This window comes from Spodoptera frugiperda, chromosome 7, assembly GCF_023101765.2.
Source record: "Spodoptera frugiperda isolate SF20-4 chromosome 7, AGI-APGP_CSIRO_Sfru_2.0, whole genome shotgun sequence".
NCBI lineage: Eukaryota > Metazoa > Arthropoda > Insecta > Lepidoptera > Noctuidae > Spodoptera > Spodoptera frugiperda.
The window spans coordinates 7,855,750-7,878,328 of record NC_064218.1 but is presented as its reverse complement, the minus strand read 5'-3'; the positions used below and the strand labels follow the sequence as shown (position 1 = coordinate 7,878,328).

The following is a 22,579-nucleotide window of genomic DNA, read 5'->3' as shown; positions in this document are numbered from 1 at the left end:
CATCTGGTGCCTGTTGGACGTCGACTTCAGGGACACCCTGTATATTATAATAAATTTGAAACTTTCTATCTTTGGATGTTTGGCTGTTTGTTTGTGAATCACGCTACAACTACCGAATAGATTTCGATGAAATTAAGTATGACAGGCTGGGTATGCGCTGACTAGGGTAAATTAGAAGGATACTTTTTATCACACAGGAACGTGAGCTAAGTTGCTAGCAGAAAATAGTATACACCAATTTAATAAAATTGAACAGACTGTTAGATGGTTACCTACCACCAGCTGACTTGGAAGTCCTTGGAATTCTATAATCAGTAGTGGATGTCCTGTGACTCTTATGATGATACACCAAAAAAACATATAGGTATTGATCATACCACCTAGAAAAGAACGAATTACCACATGTTAATTGACTTTTCCTCAAAAATTCAATAATATGCCTATAAATTATTGTAGGAATGACGTGAAATAATGACAAAATTAAGGGATATTTTTATATAAAGTAATCACAATAAATGATATGAGTACAATATCCGAAATATTTTTTATTTTTATTTTTTTTTACATTTAATGGGTCGACGTTTGGCCGCTATCTCACCTGATGGTAAGTGATTTTATTTATTTATAAATTGAGACGAAATTTAGATTTCCAAAAATCCCTCACAATATAATTTATTATCCGTCAAAAATTGCCTTCTGTAGAAATGGCGAGGTCACCGCGTTGTGACGAATATGGGTCGCTGAGACTGTGGGACTCCAGGTACAGCCAGAGGCAACACATGACTCGCTTTTTATGCAAGTAGGTAAATAACAGCGTGTCGCTGGTTCAATAGGCTTGACTGCTGAAGGTGGTGACAGTAATCTTCAAGTTCTTACGAAAATATACTACGAGAGAGATACATACACTCAGAGACATTTAATTATTTCTTAAACTATTCCTTAGTAACGATTTTGTTTCGAAAACAATTGCTAAGGAGCGGGTTAAGTAACCATTACATGACTCTGAGTACAGCGGTATGAGGCGTTTATTCTCTGTAGTTAAACGTTTAATACACGAGCTAAATTGGTTTAACTTCAAATAATAAATAAATAGTGACGATATTTTTACGCCTTTTACCCCCGAAGCAGTAAGCAGTTGTACATAATAATATTATGGCACGTAATACCACTGTACAATGTACTCCTACTTTTCACAATTTGAGTTCTAAGTCCCATGTAATAGGGGGTGAGCTTATTGCCATATACCAGGCACATTTCCAAACTCCGTGCTACCACTGAGAAATTTTAGAAAATCCGAAGAAAGCCCAGCAATACTTTGCCCGACCCGGGAGTGAAACTTTAACTCGGCTAACAAAGCAATTGAGGCATGATATAGGTAATTATTATTTCTGTTTATTATCATAACAATCGGAGATTTAAATGTTCCCATTATTTCCTATTAATAAAACATTTTATAGTTTACAGGTAAATATTTCATTTCATGTTTTTATAAAATTAATACATAACTGAACGCCTGTTTGGTCAATAAAACAGTAAATTGATGCCTCGCAGTGTAAAATTTCAGAGTAAACGATTAATCAATTAAATTGTGGCGTGTGGTTTGTTTACAAAGCGGACTGTGTTACGTATAATTTTATACAAACAACCACCACAATTTTTGCTAGCTAGCAAAAAAATAAACAGAAATTAATGAAACTCTCATTTTTCATTAGTTATATCGTTTCATAACATAACTGTGTTTGTTTCTAATTGTGGATTATATTATACGACTACCTTTTATTCCAATTTATCTCATTTATCCGATTTGTATCTCTCTTTACGGCTCATCTTATATACCACAGAACAGGCTTCAAGACAAGACTCAATCGAATTGCGTATTAAAAGTTGAAGAAAATGGATGAGTGGAAGCGCTCAAAATTCTAAGACAGTTAAAAACATTTATTTATTTTTCAAACAATCGAAATACATCATCTGCTGCCAAAAAGGTATTATTGTTCTACGAAGGGTAGAGCTTTGCTGTAGTCCCCATGCTTGGTGAGTAGTTTGCAGCACAGACCTGCAACTAGTCCCAGGCTCCTGACAGAGCGCAAGCAGTTATTGAGACTGGTTCAAAGCAGGAGTAGTATCAGAGTGTTTGTTAGTAAGAGTCTGACACTCTCGCATCGCCTAGGACGGAACCATTCGATGATCAAAAGACCTGCGAGTAATGCTAGCTATCTTACCTAATCCGGAGCTGCGGACTACCTAGCGGGTTTACCGGGGCTCCAGCTCGAAAAGCAGGAGTAGGAACGGGGTGGTTTTTAGTCAGTAAGAGTCTGACACTCCCTCCCACCTCGCCCAAGGCGGGAGAAGTCATTGGATGATTTTCCCCCTCAAAAAAAGGTATCTCACGGTGCCTGGTCGCAATTTTATGATATACCTACCCAAATTAAATATAATATTTACCTATATGTGTATACCTTTAGTAGACCGGTAAATATTATGTTTAAAGGGTTTTCCCTGACGTGATCCCCAAGCGGAATATTAATATTATAATCTCATCGCAATCCCGTTGTATTGCTAATACTTTTGACCAACAATGATACACAATACTCATACAAAAGACGTCCTTAATAAAAGGTTGTGTAAGCATATAGATGCTATTCATAAAATCGAATTATTTAAATAAAAATGTATTAGAATTGGTCTGATTCGTAAGTTTAGTAGCGGCAAAATTGATTATTAGACGATGTTTTTTTTATATTCTAAAGTCGAGTAAGAAGTACATACGCATTTTGAGGGTGCTTTCGAAACGTTTGGTTTCCACTAATAATATTCATTGGTACACATAGTTTAGCACTGGTGGAAATGGGTTCAACTAAGATAATATGCAAAAAAAACGTTGCCTCTCATTAGGATTTTCTTCTGTGTCGTCGGTTCGTTTACAAACAAACAATTTTTTACACATAACACACGACTTTGCCCGACCTGTTGCATCAGAGTTCTATCGCACAAAACAGATAATAAATATTGCTATTTCAATTATCAATATTAGTCAGAAAATGAAGTGAAATGAAAATGTTCGTCGAGAGCGATGCTCGTACCAATTAAATTCACTAAATTGAAATGGAATGTCTATTTTACACCGCTCACTTTCACCTGTACCTGGAATTTCGTCTGGATGCTGGCTGTTGCACCCTGTAGCTGTAATTTAGGCTAGAATTTATTTATTATGTCAGTTTTCAAATAAAATATAAAATATATGTCTTTCATTGACCGTACTCAGAGTCATTTAATGGTTACTTAACCCAGTCTTTCGTGATTGATTTCGATACAAAATTGCTGATAAGGAATAAGTTTAAGTAATCATTAAATGTCTCTAATTAAAAAATGTTTTTTTTCTTGTCAGTAAGAGTCTGATACTCTCTCTTGCCTCTCCGAAGGCATTGGATGATTTAAACACCTAAAAAAAGTCTTGCGATTTATCTTATTACAAAAATATTAACATAATTACTTACAATGTAATATTGAGACATTTCTTCCGTTATCCGACAACATGAAGAAAGAATAATACACAGTACAATACAAATAATATCTAGTCCGGTTCAATAATGACCCGTTTGGCCGGGATATCCGTCGCCGCGATATATTATTTACCTATTGTCCGGGCTTAGGATAAAGGGTACAATTCTCTATATGGGCCATTTTATAGGCACAACCCTATCTTCGGACGAATAATACATTTTATGGAATGGAAAATTATAATTTGTAATGCGGTTCCAGAAGAATGGTCGATGTAATTAACATACTTTTGCTTAATGAGTTCGGGGTAACTATAAATCTGGAAAAGTTTTATTCGTGCATACATTAAAAGGGTGGGTTTATTTTTATACTTTCACACATCAACAGCTTATTGGTGCTGACCAAAGGCCTCTTCTTGCGCGGAAAAGACTTGAGCATAAATCACCACGCTTGCTCAATGTGCGTTGGCGATTTCAAACTTATAATAATTGGAAAAAATAAGCCCAGATTTCCTCACGATATTTACCTTCACCGTTTGCCCTTTAAAGTCTATACAAAAAGATTCCAAATTTGACCTTTTTAGTGACATTCTCATTAAAACAATTTATTTTTCAGTAGATTTTTCAGAAAACAAATGGTATCAAATTATTTTCACGGTAATTACGTTACGTTAAATATCATAAGCCTAAAATCTATGTAATAAGCAAGACACATTAACTAAAGTAACACCATCACTACTACATACAAACCAATCTCATCACCTACAGGTTGTTCAAAAAAAATACGTCAAAAATAAAAAAAAATATTTTGTTTTTCGTTTCGCGAAGACAGAATCCGTTATTCCGGCGCGATAGTGTCTGGTCTGCCGTCGCGTACTAATTAGACGAAGCCACTTCACCCGAGAGCCCTCTCTGTAAGACGAAAGAGTTTCTTTGCAGTACACCGACGCGGTCTACTTAATTTACATGCATTCTGCCATCTATGCTGAGATCGAAATGAATGAGGAACTCACTTAACTACTGCTAATGTGGAGATTGGAAGTGTTTGGATTTACGGGTGATTTTTTTTTTGGAATCGGGGGCTAACGAGCGAACTGGTCAGACAAGTCACCTGGTGATAAGTTGTATCTACGATTATCAGTCCTGTAGCTACGTAGCTACGAAGCTACAGGATTGTTTCGATAGATGCTTCCAGATTTTTTTACGGAATATGGGGCATACGGGTCACTTGATGGTAAGTGATCAGAGCCGCCCATGTACATACACAGCACCAGAGAAGTGACAGGTGCGTTGCAGGCCTTATAAAAAGGAATACGCTCTTTTCTTAAAGGTTTTTATTTAGTGGGTGTTCTTATTTTGTTTTGTTTTTATTTTATTTTTTATGTTTCTTTTCTCATATATATCATTTTATTATTATTTAACCTGTATAAAAAAATAATAATACTAATTTTGTAGCTATACGTCCAGATTATATTTATCTATCTCATAAATAGTTAAACTGAACACAAACGCGCGCAAACTTAGAAGGTTCCCTATCTCTGCGAGCCCCCACTACAGATAAGGGGATGAAACGTTAATCCCCCTATTGAAAACGCTGTTTGATAAATCAGGTTAAATGATTAACTTAGGGGATTACGTCTAGAGCGATAGCACGCGAGAGTGAACCGTATTGCTATTTTCTGTAAGCATAAATAAGTTTCGTTACGTTTAGACAAAATATTGTAACAAGCATTTATTTACATCCATGGTATACCTAGAAATAATATCTTTTTTCATAACAATATATTTTTTAAATTTATAAATTACTAGCGACCCACCCCAGCTTCGCATGGGTGCAATGGTGATATAACTATATATATATATATACAGGGTGTCCCTGAAGTCGACGTCCAACAGGCACCAGATGATCGGCAAGGTTCCAAATGTTATCAGAAAAATATAAAAAAATTCTAAGTCCTACAGTTTTTAAATTACAGTGAGTTATGTGTTATCCACGAAAAAGTACACCCTGTGCCAGTCTTTTGACTCTTGTTGCTACAAATTTTTATTTTTTCGTCTGCAGTCTTCCTTACATTATCCTGAATAGTGCTCCAGTAATACGGAATCATAAATTCTTCGCCAACTGCTTTAGATTGGAAAACATTGTTAGTTTTAGAGGAACCAAATACTCTGAATAAAATTTTCACCTTACTTTAAGTGACTGTACTGAATAAATTATGTATGGCGCTAGTAGTGGCAAATTTCACCAAAGTTGGCGCATTTAATAAGGATTCTAAAATGGTATAGCACTTTGCACATTATTTCTTAAATTCGACACAAAAAAAGATTTTTCAACGAAACTCCGTTTCGATTAATTTATTTGAACTTACTAAAAATTCTTCTAGTGTACTCAAATCATACGTTATAACCTCGTATGCACTAGACAGTACTTTGCACGCTATTTGTTATCATCATGTTGAAAATCAGCGAGGATCTCTTGTCAAACAATATTGTCTTTCTACTCATGATTTCGCTTGCAGCTTTCGTTAACAATATTAATAGACTTACTAGAGGAACTGATGTTGTGCATCTCGAGCCATCGTACCCGGGCTTATTTCTTTTTTAAATTATTTTTGCTTTACCTGCAATTCCTTGCAACGGTGCAAATAACTCTTTCTCGACAAACTAAAGAATATTTGATGCTTCATCCCGCATTTGATCACAAGGCATGAACACGTAAATTAATCGGAGGATTCACCCATTTCTTTTTTTTTTTTTTTGATGGGGATATGACGAGTAATTGTGCGTAAGGGCTCATGTACACCATACCACTACCGCGCGCGTCGATATGCTGTGTACATGAATCTGCCGCGTCCGTTCCTTTTGATTTTACTACACATTTGATAATGTGTTTGATGCACTATGAACATCATATTGCAATCATTCAATATTATTTAGTGAAACATGATACACAACATCAGTTCCTCTAGTAAGTCTATTAATATTGCCAACGAAAGCTGCAAGCGAAATAATGAGTAGACAGACAATATTGTTTGACAAGAGATCCTCGCTGATTATCAACATGATGATAACAAATCGCGTGCAAAGTGTTGTCTAGTGCATACGAAGTTATAACGTATGATTTGAGTACACTAGAAGAATGTTTAGTAAGTTCAAATAAATTAATCGAAACGGAGTTTCGTTGAAAAATCTTTTTTTGTGTCGAATTTAAGAAATAATGTGCAAAGTGCTATACCATTTTAGAATCCTTATTAAATGCGCCAACTTTGGTGAAATTTGCCACTACTAGCGCCATACATAATTTATTCAGTACAGTCACTTAAAGTAAGGTGAAAATTTTATTCAGAGTATTTGGTTCCTCTAAAACTAACAATGTTTTCCAATCTAAAGCAGTTGGCGAATAATTTATGATTCCGTATTACTGGAGCACTATTCAGGATAATGTAAGGAAGACTGCAGACGAAAAAATAAAAATTTGTAGCAACAAGAGTCAAAAGACTGGCACAGGGTGTACTTTTTCGTGGATAACACATAACTCACTGTAATTTAAAAACTGTAGGACTTAGAATTTTTTTTATATTTTTCTGATAACATTTGGAACCTTGCCGATCATCTGGTGCCTGTTGGACGTCGACTTCAGGGACACCCTGTATATATATATATATATATATATATATATATATATATATTGTTAAATGGGCCGACGTTTGGCCGCTATCTCACCTGATGGTAAGTGATGATGGGGCCTACGATGGAGCACGTCTGCCCATAAGCAACCTATTACATTATGCATGTATTTTTATTTCTATTAAATAATGCGTAATGTACGCAACGGATTTTGATGCGGTGCGAAAGATTTAAGCACACAAAGGGACAGAGAAAGCGACTTTGTTTCACCTGGCCCATAGTGAAACTATACAGAAGGAAACGGTATACAAAATCCCATCAAAAACATCCTGTAAAAAACCCAAGTCTCGCAGCTCAGTCTTTCTACCGTCAAAAGTTGTGAGATCCATGTAATACCAAGTCGGTTAATCTATTTAGTGTCTACTTGAAGGACCTTCTGTCTTAAGTTATTACATAAGTTATTATCATGCCAATATTAAAAATATTTAACGTTTTAAACAAATAGATCGACTTGGACATCGCATGAAAACAAAATGAATATTACAATATTATATTAGATTCTTTAGTCTCTCGCGCCTCACGCGATTGAAACTCTCGTTCCTGTTGGTCGCTGGCCCGTCGTGTTGTGTAGTGTGATACATACTAATAATCAAATCAAGCGATGTCCAAGTCGATCTATTTGTTTAAAACGTTAAATATTTTTAATATTGGCATGATAATAACTTATGTAATAACTTAAGACAGAAGGTCCTTCAAGTAGACACTAAATAGATTAACCGACTTGGTATTACATGGATCTCACAACTTTTGACGGTAGAAAGACTGAGCTGCGAGACTTGGGTTTTTTACAGGATGTTTTTGATGGGATCTCACTTCTTTTTGTAGAGCCTTTCTTTTTGATACCATCTACTTCTAACGAATTTTGTTAAAGGTCTTATGATATTTTCTTATTTTTATATGTAGTCTTCCTCTTTTTCTTTTCCGGTACTACTTCTTGAGCTTCAGCCACAGTTTTTCTCAAAGCCCACTCCCTGTCTCTATGGGCTTTTCTCGGAGGCTTTGATGTCTCAATTTTTGACAAGTCTGGACGGTAAATACTTCTTACGAGCACAACTGCATAAATAACTTTGTAATCCCATATATTTATATGGGATTACAAAGTTATTGATGCAGTTGGTGTATTTGGAAAACTGGACCGAAATTACAAAATATTTAAGTTTTCCCATGATTAAGACACTAAACTCTATATGTATTCCAAATATGAAGCTTCTAAGTCTGCTAGAAGTGCCTTGGACTTTTGATGATCGGTGAGTCAGTGAGTGACAAAATTTAGAAACTTTAACAAGTTGTCATTCTTAAACTACTGGTTCAAATTGACTGAAATTTTAAATATTCCGTGTTTATACAATGCCGGATTAGTTACTGAAGATTCAGGTTTCTTGCTTTATCCACAACCGAATTATAGGGGGTCGAAACGGGCGAGTGAACCACCACATAAATTACGAGGGCATCTAATCTAGTCGGGAGTGGTGATTTATTGCATAACATTCTTTTTTACCCATCCCCAAATTAAAACGTTAATTTCGCTGTATATTTTCCAAAAAAAAAGCATTTCATTCACCTTGACCGTATAAAAACAAAAGAAGAATTACTTGTTTGGAAGTAACACTAAGGGTGTTTAAAATAAATGAAATACCCTTTGAAGGGCTCAGGAAATTAATAACGTCGAAGCTTAAATTGTTAAATATTAACGTTCAACGCCGTAATAAAATGTTTTATTTCTTTATTTTTTTATAAAAGGTACTTTAGACTGCTACTGCCATTGACTTTTTGGTTCTTATTGAACTGAAATCTCAAAAGAAAGTGCAGTATAGTGTAGTGAGAATGAAATGAAAATGTAGTGTAGTGAGAATAAATAAATTTTTAAAAATACTATTTCACTCACATGTTATACTTTAACGCTCTAGCCAATACAAGTTTGGTGGTTCGAAAAAACCAACCAATCACAGTGCCCTACTCACAATAAACGTACCTAAACTATTGTTATGCTTTTTTAAATGAATAATTAGTTAATATGCTATGAATTTAATAAGTCTATTATAATAACAACGTAGGAATGTATTTCCTCACGTATCTTCCGTATTTTTTCAGAGCACGCTATCCTAATTTCTACGGAAGACTGATATTTTGACTACTCGTAAACCTTAAAAACAAACTGCTAATTTGGGATTCATGAGACCTAATTCAACATCCTAAAAGTGAGATAGGGAAAGCGTCTGCCCTTTTGGTCGAGTTTACAAGAGGTCTTAAATTTGATTTGCAGTGCAATTTAAGTGTTTTTGGATATCCTTTATTTATATTTAAATTCTTGTAACGACACGGTTTTTGAAAATGTATATGTTTGTCTGCCTGACAATATGTTTACCTTTTTACATGGAATGTTATGAAAATTGTTACATAGCTGCCTAAAATTGGTGTTACATACAATAATATATTCACCTCTGCTTACCCCTCGCGTGATATTACAAGTTCGAAAAGTGAAACGAGAAAAAAATGGCGTCAATTATTTTGATCGACGTAGATTCAATTCTGAAACGATGATAGGCAATTGCTTTCTACGAAAAAGGTGCTCCCCTAATAATCTTATTTTAATTCGTCGCTTGAGGCGTCATCTCCTATTTATTCAAGAGCGGCTGGTTGGCCGTTCCTTCCCATCATTTCTGTTATTACGACATTACGGTCTTCAGGGTCGAACTTAGAGAGTAACATACGTTTTTCAACATTTTTAGACCTCTCGTTTAGAATTTAATCAATGAATAGACGGGTACATCCAGAACTCTCTCGGTAAAAGTGACTCCATAATCAATAAAACGAAATATTTTTTTGGGGGGAAATCATCCAATGCACCCAAGGCGGGAGAAATCCCGCCTTGGGTGAGAAGAGAGAGTGTCAGACTCTTACTGACTAAAAACCTTTCTACTCCTGCTCTTCGAGCCGGAGCACCAGTAAACCCGCTAGGTTGTACGCAGCTCGGGGTCAGAAACGAAATATTAAACTTAGATAGAGTCTTAATTCAATACCTTATTTTAGTAACTTGCAACTCCTCTGATCAGGTGATCCGTCTACTCGTTGGCCCCATCACACATAAACAACCCTACTCCATAACAAAAGTCATTAAGTACTTAAATTATTTCTTTCAACCTTTAATCGAAAAGTGAAACAAGAAGTAATACGAGTAATATCCAGTAGTGGAGTGCGGTATGCTGTTGACATAAAATATGGCCACTAATGACTCTTTGCAACAACAACTGTGACTATTACTCGCGCCGTTTTAAATTACTTGTTTTCATATTCGTTCTAATTGGTACCTTACTACCTGGCTTTATGAGTAACTTTCAAATGTACCAACTTTTGTGTCGAATTTTACAAAACTTTTATCGTCACCCTTTTTCACTGAATTACTCGTATGAAGTTGTTTATGTATTGCAATTTGTACTTTATGTTTAATGTCGTTAAGTAGTTTATGAACTGTTGATGTTAGTGTGAATGTTCTTTGACTTTTATTTTAGCTTGCCCAAAGTCATCTCTAATTTTCTTCACGTTTGTCAGTGAGTAAATTATCAATAGTGTCTAAGTCAATAGCAAGATTTTACACGACATTATGGAATATAGATTAACATGACAGAAAAACCTCCATTAGTCAATATTTTACTTAAAAAAAATACACAGCTTTAACTTCAAAATACATCATTACATTCAAAATCAATCAGCTCTTATATTTATGTATAGCGAAAGTCCCGAGTTGCCTAAAGCAGCAAAGCCGGCCTCTTGACCCGGTCGACTTAAATCCCTCAACTTACTGGATACCCGGCTAACAGCGCGGATTTTTTTCCTCAATGTGACGACCGTACGGACGTAAGGACAAGGAAAAGTAACAAAAGATGGGATTCTGGCCAGGATATCCAAAATACACCGTGTTTAGGTAATGGTTAGGACAATTTATGTTTTGGTTTAAGTTTTTTTATGGTTTTTCTAGGCAAATTAATGAGGTAGGCGCAATTATAATCCGAAGCTGCGGATGTAACAGGTTACCGGGGCTCCGGCTCAAAGCAGAAGGAACGGGGTGGTTTTTAGTCAGTAAGAGTCTGACACTCCTCCCGCCTCGCTCAAGGCGTTAAAAATCATAGGATGCAATCCCCTCAAAAAAGGCGTTATTATAATTATGTATTTTTTAAGAGAAAATATTACCTACGTTGTAAAGTTTGGTTTTTCCAGGCATATAAGCTATGAATGTAGGTTATTGTAAAGACAATATAGCCTAGAATGATCTCATTTAGAGGAGGAGGATTTTGACCTTAGTGTATGCGAATTCCGACCTGCGGACTACCTAGCGGGTTTACGAAAAGCTCGAAAAGCAGGAGTAGGAACGGGGTGGTTTCCAGTCAATAAGGATCTGATACTCATTCTCGACTCGCCCAAGGCAGGAAAAGACATTGCATGATTTTACTCCCTTAAATAAAATGTGTGCGAATTACTGAAGATAAAAGTAATTACTGTTAACAAAGCGCAACTAAAGATACATCAACATTTCATTAAATGTATCATCCTAAATAAATAAACGAAAAACATTAGCCAATTTATCTTAATCTCAGGCGCTACTACAAAAAACATTTTCTTCAATTTACTTACTAGGAATAGAATAGCGATGATTTGCAAAGAATAACAAAAGGGTACCCTTCCCGTGACCCCATCAGTACAGATTCGCAGAAACAATGGTTACACAAAAAATGCTTGATCCAGTTCTCAGTTCTGAGATGGAATGATTGACGACCGCGCGGTGAGGGGGGGGGGGTAGCGGGGGTAGGGGGTGACATGAGGTTGAACTCCGGGTTAATGTAGTGTTTTGTTCTTCTATTAAATTTTGGTTACAATAGTGCAATTATGTAGGTGCTACAAATTACAGTGAAACCTTGTTAAGTGAGACATCAAGGGGTCTTTAAATTCGTGTCACTTATAGAGGTATCCCACTAACCCAGTGTCTCAGATAACCAGGTATAAATAAATTTTTTAGAGGTGAAAATACAGATTATTTCAGATAAAGAGGTGTGATTCTTAAATAAGAAAATGTGTTAATCCCAGATAAAGAGTATCGTTTTTCTCATTAGTAGAGGTAATTCAGTGCCAATGTGTTGGGACCTCAGTATGAGTTCCAGTTGTGGAGGTTTCTCACCTATCCAAGTCCCACTTAACCAAGTTTCATTGTATATATATATTTTTTACTAAAAATGAGAAAAGAGTTTCGAGTCACCGAGGGACTCTTCATCATGAGCAGCGTGTGCAGACGCGGCGACGTCGCACTGCGTAGGCTGCGCCCTCTGTTTTTAGTTAATTTAGTATGTCTCACGTTAGTTATTATAAAAATATATATTTTGCTTTATTTTACATTTTTTCTAACGATTTTCTTATTTCTTTCCAGGTAAGTTCCCGATCCAGTATGAAACGTACACAATTTGGTGAACTTTAATAAAGTAAGAATTACTTTAATACATTTTAATTTATGCGTTTTATAAGTTACTTCTTAGAGACGGATAATGATATACAGGTTTGGTAATAATTGGTACACAGTATAGCACTGTTGGAAACGGACTCAGATAAGCTATAATTTTTGTATGGAAAGATGCGTGCTATGCTATGGATACATATCGCATATCGATACATTGTATACTAGACCTACGCGTCTTCCTCGCACAACTACATAGCTTAGTATCAGTGAAAACGGTCACATGGTTTCACAGCTTAGCTATTACATCTTCGTAGCATACCTACATAGTACATCTCTGATGCACACTAAGTCAGAAGTGCTATGAAGTTTGTCAGAACAGCTAGTTACGTGCAGAGTACAGATTACCCAGTACAACATTAGCAAGGAGGTTAATTACCCTAGTGTGAAAGACAGGGGTACACCAGCTATCCACACATTGTAACTAGCTGTTACTCTGTACAACCAACCCGAAATACTTGTACATCTGACAGAGTGATTGACAGAACTTGTGAAATAGCCAACTAACGCTCGAATACTCAAACGCTACTCAATTTTAAGTTGTACTTAAATATCGTGCTATCTCTGTCATTTTATAAAGAATTGATAGTGACAGAACTACATTTGAGAGCGTCTTAAAATTGTGTAGCGTTTGAGTATTTGGGCATTAATGATATGTTTTAAGTCAGAATATTAATTTATGTTATGGAAAATAGCGTAAATTATGTCGAATAAAGGATAAGGATTGGTTAAAATAAATTTATAAGTATGTATTGTGGTATTTTTTTTTTCGAAACATTCAACCCATAATTCAAAAGACCGGCAACACACTTATGACTCCTCTGATGTTACGGGTGTCCATGGGCGGCGCTAATCGCTTACCATTAGGTGACTCGTTCGCTCGTTTGCCACCTATTCCACAAAAAAAAATATTTCACTCCCAAAACTACAATTTTAATCTATTTCCAGTAACTTCCTTGAACTTTCAACATTTTTCAATAAAACGCTCAGCACCGGGAATAGATAGTGAGTGGCATATCTAATCGATTCTCATTCGTAGTGCGTGCGTATCGATTATGCGTTTAATAAAGCTGTGTAATCGAGCGGCGGCCCGTGGCGGTGAGCACGATCTATTGCTACGCGACACAACAATGCCTCTCAATTTTTATAACATAACTTCACGTACGTTGTTTCAAGACTAGCTTCTGCCAGCAGCTTCGTCTGTGTTCCCAGGATGATTTTATTTTGTTTAAAAATACGTTACCCCACAATAGGATTTTCTCCTGTATCGTGGTTGCGTTTCCAAACATACAAGTTCACATGCACATGACACCCAGATCCGAAACAACTATTTGTGGATCACACAAAGAGTTGCTCCGTGCGGGATTCGAACTCACTACCCGTTGCTCGACAGCCTGTTGCTCAGTCATCGCGTCAAGCGATTATTTTGAATTACAGGATTTATTACTCTTAATTTAAATAAAATTCTGTATGTATTACAAACTATAGCTTCTGCCACAGACTTCCTTATTTGGATGAAAAAGTAGCATATATGTTATTTTTGACTATAATCTATAGTTTTTGTGTGAAAGATTATAATCATACTATCTATAATTTCATATATTCTCATAAATTGACACATTTATAATATTAGTAGGATAACACATGTACAGAATATAAATAGGTCGTTAAATATCGAGTATTGCTGCGTTGATCGCTTCTCGTAAATCACTGTGGTTAGCGGTTTCATTATTGTGGTGTTATTAAACGCTTACACTTAGTGCCTAGATAAAAACTAATAATGCAGATATTATCTAGTGCTTTAGGGATATGAAACATAAATAATCCCATTCTAGCCCTGGGCTATTTGTTGAGCCTAGGCTCGTTGTTATTAAGTTAAGAAAATGTTGCAATATTTGGGTTCCTACTTTGGATAAAAGTTGGTGTATTGCAAATATTACACTTCTGCTTACGTCTCTTTAGAAACAAACTTAAAATTCATTATTTAAAAAATAAACCATTGGCAAACCTTAGAATATTCCAAACAGAAGTTTTGACTGTACCTTCTCTAAAATTACATTTTAATTGAGGCTTAATTAATTCATAATTTAGTCATCGATAAGATCACTGTTTAATTCTCGAAGCCCTAAATTATAAAAATGTATAATACATATTTTAAATATAAATATCCTGAGGCATACTCACGTACATGAATGGAGAAAAACTGTACTAGTTTCGAGTCACAGAGGGACTCTTCATCACGAGCAACGTGAACAGACGCGTCGTCGCCGCATCTCTTTCTCGTTCTCCGTTAATGTACGTGAGTAAACCGTGATTTTTAGTTAAAAATGTATAATATTTTTCTTAGACACTTAAAATCAGTCAAAAGTAATTCAACTCCTTGTTACCATCACCTGCAACTAACATATTCTCTTTCATAACTTTATAACTACGCAGAAGATAGTACGTTGAACAAATTTCATAACACTTTCTACGAGATTTACTCGAGACAGAGTAGTGAAACCATGAAGGTTCTAATCTCTAAGGCGTCTGTTTTCATAACACACTGAAGCTGTAACGTTTGCTGTAAACTAAACACGAAGCTGTCAGTCTTCACGTAATCCTGTACAGTGTTAAACTGAGGATAAACTTGATGTTGTTGTATATGGATATTTTGTTAGAGTCGATATTATCTATTATATTAAGTATATAATGTATAATATAAAAATAAGTCGGGTTTTCCTTCCTGACGCTATAACTCCAGAACGCACAAACCGATTTCCACGGTTTTGCATTTGTTGGAAAGGTCTCAGGCTCCGTATGGAAAAGAAAATTCAGGATACATGGTGGATATCCCACCCACTCGCACGAAGCGCTTCGCTTCAAGCTTCCTTGTGCGAACTGCTAGGGAGTGGAACTCCTTGCCGGAGTCTGTGTTTCCTGATGGGTACAACCTGGGTGTCTTCAAAGCCCGAGTGAATAGGTTGCTTATGGGCAGACGTGCTCCACCGTAGGCCGCATCATTACTTACCATCAGGCGAGATAGTAACCAAACGTCGGCCCATTTAACATAAAAAAAAATACAACCAAGAAAAAAGCAGAAGAATATTTTTTCACATACAGCACCATCTTTGATACAAAAATAGCGAAGCTATCTGTTGGTGAAACGGAGCTCGCCGAGTTTGCATGTATTATAATATACCGGTAAACTATGGCAACTTTACCGGGCCCTTGGCAACTTTACCATACTATAGGTATTCGGTATAAACTCATTTATCTAAAAATCTACCCACTAGAATTCTGTTTTGTAATAGAAGTATTTTTTAGACATTAAAAGGAAATATTTACTATATTTTGCGTAGTCGCAAGACTGCTATTATGCGAGTAATGGACGTCACAATGTAATAATAATAATAATAAGTCCGCAAGGCAGCTTGTGGCGAGCTGTTGGGCAGTGGCGACCCCACGGACCTGACTCCCGGGAGAGGCCCTACTTTTTAACTCCGGTTAGTACTCGTGACTATCCGGAGTGGCCTCTCCTACCTCACTCTTGCCTTAATCGGCTGGTTTGAGTGGAGATTCGCAAGAGTGGAGTTGCCTTCAGCTCCACTTGGGGGAAGGACGTATCCCAGTAAGATGCTGGTAGGGGTCTTGACCGTACTTCCGGGATTGCTCTGATAGCCGTGGGATGCCTCCCCTTCCTCAAGCAGCTCAACGGATGTTGCTTCCCTTGTCGCTACATGCTAGCGGCCGTTTCCGGGGCCCACTATTGAGTTTGCGAGTCACCCCCTGCCTGTTTATCCGTATTTTTCAATATTGGTCAGGGGCAGGGGCCATAGTCCCCATAGTTAACCGGTTAACTATTCCACAGCCACCCACACCCATATCCCTATCATTTCCTTTTACCATATCTCGCAATAGTCCTGCATCAACCGGGGATTGTCCTTTGGTGTACTTCCATAGTGCATACAGGGATAATCGCCGGCTGATGTCCCCTTACATTTAGATTAAAATTGTTCAACGGGCCTCTGCGAGTTGGCTTCGGCCCCTCGTACGCCTTCCAAAGGTCCGGGACCCTGTGGTCCCGAGATTATGTAAAGAACAAACATAATAATAATAAACTTTATTGTACACCTTTTACAATTCAGACAAATAAATATAAGTAGCGCTAAGTGGATGGTAGGGTACAAAGGCGGCCTTATCGCTTACAGCGATCTCTTCCAGGCAACCTTTGGGTGGACGGAGATGGTGAATGTTAGTGGAGGTGGTTCTGGGTGTACTTACAACTTAAATATATGAATATACAATTACATACATACACAAATACATACATTCATACATACACACATACCCACATACATACCTACATACATACATACATACATAGATACATACATACATACATACATACATATATACACAAGAAATAATAGTTATGTTACAAATGACAAGAAAATGTGATAGCAGAAAGAAAACGACTGCAAGGAAACAATGACGCTGTGTTACAGCCTTGAAAGATAGTGATCCTTCACGAGCACCTTGAAAGTAGCGAGCGACTGTGCCTGCCTCACCAAAAGCGGTAGCGCATTCCACAGCCGCACGGCTCGAACCGTAAAAGATTGGTCAAAGGCTCTGCTTTGATGTTGAGGCATCTCAAGCTTGAGCCTCTCCGATGACCGTACTGGTCTAGAATGTGTGTCATGACAGAACCTGAAACGTTCCTTGAGGTAATGGGGGTAGCAGGATTAAACAGTATATTGTATAGAAGAGATAAGATATGAGTATTCCGGCGAAGGCGGATCGGCAGCCACTTGAGTTTCGTGCGATATTCGGAAATGTGGTCATATTTGCGTAATCCAAATATGAACCTTATACTAAGATTTTGGAGTCGCTCAAGTTTATCTAACTGCGCTTCGGTAAGATCCGGATAGCTGACATCGGCATAATCGAGAATGTCACCGCAGTGTAGTGCGTGAAAATGTGCTAAAAGTTAGTAGTTCCTAAATTGTGCTTACAGAGCCTTAACTATTTGTCACAGGTGAGTGAAATTTTGATCTTGAATGTATAATATAGTTGGGATTACTGTTGTAATGTCAGCAATTGCTTTTCTTTAATTTATTGATAAATAATCGCTTCGGTAATGTTGACACAGGTTAGGTAAAGTTGCCACGGCCTGCTTTGTGGCAACTTTACCTACAGTTAGGGTTGGCAATAAATGTTTTTTTCTTGTTTGTGTGTATGTAACCATTTTCGAATACCTACATTTCACAGCATAATAGTGAATATCCTGGATGATAAGATATAATGTATTTAATAATACCTTTTGTTTTACAGCCAAAATGGCTCCCATGAAACAAAACCGCAGAAAACTCGGAGCTAGACACTATAAAAATTATACGGAAGTGATGTTATAATTAGCTATGGAGATAGTGAAGTCATAAAATTAAAAAGTCAAGGATTAAACATTATTTTGTAGCCTTTTTTACAATTTTAAACATAAATACTTAAAATTTTAGAACTTAATTTAGTTTAAAAGGGAATAATATTTATGTTAGAAATTTGAGCGTTTTTTTACTTTAGGTTTAAGGTTTATTAATTTTTTTTTAAATATACATGTCATAAAAAAGTTCCTCCTTTTTTGACAACCCCGAGCGTAACAAATTATTTGTATGTAAATTACGATGAAACCCGTGGCAACTTTCCCAAATGTCTGTGTAGCCGTTATCTTTATAGATTTCCTCATATTGTTTGCATTATAATACGAAGAGGTCCTAGATGAAGCCCTCTGTACCTCAACAACTCTTTAATATGCAATACACGATGAATACGGCGCGTAGGTAAAGTTGCCAAAAATTTGGTATCTTTACCCATGTTGTTTTTTCTTTACTACGGCTAAAGTAAGCGTTTGTATATAATGACGATTACAGTAAAGTGAGCCAGATAGACTACAATTCTAAATATATAGTTTTGGTTTCTATGCGTCTTATGGTTAAAAATATATTTCGATTTTTGTTCCAAAATATGGTAAAGTTGCCATGTTTTACGGTAATATAATATATCTGCATCATTGGTCGGGAGTAGCAAGCGGGTACTGCCGAGCTAGGGGTCTCGGGTTTACACTCTTCGGGCAAAATGTAAACTGAGTTTATTTTTGATTAGTCGAAGAATTTTTATTTGACTACTCCTTAAGTTCAAAAGGCGTAACGTTATCTTAAGTTCATTTCTTAATTTTATTTTTATTTCATAAGTATGCTCTTAAATCTGCGCTCGAAACTGCTTGAATTATTGGTAATAATATAATTTTAGCAAGACAATTAAATTCAATCCCACATTATATTATTTTAGTAGAAGTGAATCAAGACTTAGATTCGAACAATGCCGTACAAAATGAATACTGAACTGAACAATAGTCTTATTACAAGTGTTTTGGGGAACTGAGAATTAGTTTAACGTTTTAGAAAATCAATTATTAAACCAATTCAGTCAATTTAAAATAAAGTTTCAAAACCTTTAGTACGATTTTACTTTACTTTTAAAGTAATCGGAACGAGACCGCGTTCGGTGCTCTGATTGGTTGGTTTATTCGAGCCGGCCAATCAGAGTGTCGAACGCGCTGTTGTTTCGTTTTCGTTTAACGTAATGCAAACTCGTACTAAGGCCACTGATCTATTTTTAGTTGACTGACAGCTGTTGTTAATTGTGTAATGATGTAAAACACAATTTTTCAAACTGCCTAAAACCGCCCGGCCCATACTTGATATAATCCACAATAGTATGTTATGCAAATCACTAAATAGAAGCAATCACTTTAATTATTATGGATATAGATCCATATGGATATAGATCCATAATAATTAAAGTGATTGCTTCTACCCATAAGTATTCCATAGCTGAACATAAGTCTTCTCGCACGAAGAAGAAATGAACATTAATCAATGCGAAATGAATTTATAAATTTAATATAAAAACACAATATTTATTTATTAAAGGCACATCAACAGTAGTTGCAGTACAAATTAAAATCTGATATGCATACCAATGACAGATGACACAACACTCACTGGATCATAAATTCCATGTAAACATAACACAAATGTATCGTAAAATGAATTTTGTTTTTACTAATACTTAAATAACAAAGACACGAACCTCTTCACCATTGCTAAAATATGCTCCTTATTCAATAGCAACCAAAATGGTCCCACTTCAATTAGAGAGCGTATCAAATGATAGGTCCCATCAGTGAATCAGTCATCATAACAGCTCGTAAACGGCTGCCGTTAACCGACAATGTCCTCCATAAACTGCTTCAATGAACAATATTGGCACTTTCGGTTTTTATTTTTTTGAAGCCTATATACGTACTTGTAACGTGGAATTGCCAATATTTGAGCCGAAATGTCCTGGTGAAGTAATATCGCCTCTGAAGTAAAAATTGGGAGGGTTTGTCGTTCTGTTTACCAATAAAATTATTTTATTGGTACCCTAGTTTCGTATTATGTTAAGGCTAATTTCGTTTACCGATTTAATTAATTAAAATTACTAATTATTACAGTGTTAAAATAATTTAGAAAAAATATTATGAATTTATTATTACAACATAAAATGCCAAATTCTGACAGCAATTCTTATTTTTCAAGTAAATATAATCTCGCCTTGTAGATCCTCTTTAAATATATATATTTTAATTCAATTTAAACAAAGACCATTTTCAGAATTTAACCTTTATTTACATTGTCCGCTTGACATACTTGTGGCGCCATCTATTGTCGAGTAGCGAATAGTTTGTCACAAAACCTTACAAACTTGATAGTTCCACTGTTTGCCGTAACAGCCAACAATGTCACTTTACGTAGGTATTGTATAAGAAGGGACGACGATACTAAAAGCTGTGATAAAATTAATAAATCTTATTTTTACATTTTGGTATTTTATATTTTGGTATTCCTGTGTAAGCTTTCGTTATCGATCAATATTCATTACTTAAAAGCCTATCAAAACAATCTAAAAATACACCTACAATAAAGAAAACCAAATAATGGCAACATTTTCATATAATTATCAATTCTAAAGCGCCATTTCAAATGAGCCCGGATGTCTTGTACACAACACACACAGAATTTTATAAATAGTAGTTACTACAAAGAGAGGCCATTTTCTTTTGTGTCTGTCCCTAAAAGGGCACTGTTCAAGGGCGAAAATGCTGTGGATTAAGTCGTAGTTGACTTTCTACCTGTAGAGAGCAGTGCTTTTACAAAAGTACAAGAACAGTGAAAGTTCGCACCGATACATTGTAGTTCGTTGCTGCGCCGATAGATGGCGTTGTCTTTGTTACATTTTGTAATTTTTGTAGTAATCTAATAGTCATTATTCTTTGTTTTTATTGGTGTCTACTAAATAAATAGTGTTACATTTAATTCATTATCTATTGTTGGCGCTATATAATAATGCCTTTTGTTGTTATAAAAATTAATAGCTGTTTTAAATCATAGTATGCGTACGCTTATCCAATACACTATAAATACACCTAATAATATATATATTCTATCAAAGTTCCTAAAAATAAATCAGTCCCTCTAATATACATAGTACTGAATATCCTCGAAAAGGTTTAGCGAATTTCCTCAGAACAATTCATTAAATACTCCACCGGAATACCTAGCTCATTTGTTTCAAAAGGTACTAAACCAAAGGAAATGAAATTTATTGCTCTTTAAGTCTCAAGAGTATAATAATTTTAGTGCAAAAGGTTCAGTGGCCGGGTCGAGCGCGCTCTCGCCTTTACACTTCACGTGAACACGGAGTGTGAGATGTTGATCCCGAGAGCTTAGTATAATTGCGATCAGCTGGACAGGAACGCACAAATGTCAAAGTTGGCATAGGACGCGTCGGAGGGGCCGTCAGGTGCGGGGCGCGACGGCGCACCGGCCGCGGCGGGCAGTGCTCGCCCGGCCCCCATCCCGCGCGCATGTGTCCTGCCACGTACCCTGTCACGACCAGTTCCACACAACGCGACTCCGTTACATAAGAACCTCAAAGGGCACATTAAAAACCTCATAGTGTTAAGGCTTCCTTCTGTGATCAATAAATTTTAGCACGTTTTACACGCGTAGTCTAGGTTAGCGTTACGTAAGCCGCCGCCGTCCACGAAGCTTCGCTTGCCACCGCTTTATTGTGATATTCGGTTGTGATATATTCGTTTAGGCTAGCTTTTTGCTCGTAGGTAGTGTCACAGGGCTAGTGAATTGTTGATAATATTGCACTGTTATATTTGGCTGTGTAACGGAGTCGTGCACGTCTAAGCCGCCGTTTTGACGTGGTGGAATTGGATCCTATTGGTCCGTTATCCTGTTACTTGTTGATTGTGTTTGTCCTGTCCGTTTCCTTGTTCCCGTCGGTCCTGGTCGTATGGTGAGCACTGGGAGGGTACTCGGTCGGTTTTCGCGCGGGACTTGTTGATCGCGGGGTGATAATGCGCGCGTAGCGCTCCCGAGTGTGGCTCGTCACGGATTCGCGCGGCTGGTGGCGGCCCGCCACGCCATCTGGCGGCTGCGGCGCTCCGGCTCGCAGCCGGCACACGACAACAATGACCATGAACAGACCAACCATCTGTACGTTCTTCCTTCTTTCTTCAGCTGTCAATGTCTGTCTTGCAAGCTTCTGTGACCATCAACCATCGCCTTCTTCACTGTGTTTTATTTTATTTCTGAACTCTTTACTTTTCCATGTCAAACTAAATTTTGAAGCGGAAGTAACTCTGTTGTGCGCTTACGTATGAACATCAAAGAGTGGCACTCGTTTTAAAAGAGTGTGCAAATAAGCGAAGCGTCTGTGCAAAGAGTCCAGTCAAACCCATTTCCGCGGCGAGTCTTTCATTTTAAGTTTGTTTTGCTCCGGCTGCCAGCTGCTCACC

The 22,579-nt window shown here is 36.7% G+C and overlaps 1 protein-coding gene across 11 annotated transcripts in view; it reads left to right on the top strand.

Moving 5' to 3' along the window:
• LOC118266375 (potassium/sodium hyperpolarization-activated cyclic nucleotide-gated channel 2) overlaps positions 1–22,579 on the top strand; it is a 297,834-nt gene that overhangs the window by 134,649 nt on the left and 140,606 nt on the right. Inside the window, exon 1 of one of the 11 annotated variants that reach the window (XM_050694811.1) lies at positions 21,626–22,277. The exons of the other annotated variants lie outside the window; for them this stretch is intronic. The gene's annotated coding sequence lies outside the window, so the exon portion shown is untranslated. Of the gene's footprint in view, positions 1–21,625; positions 22,278–22,579 lie in introns of those variants that run through there. 11 annotated transcript variants of the gene reach the window in all.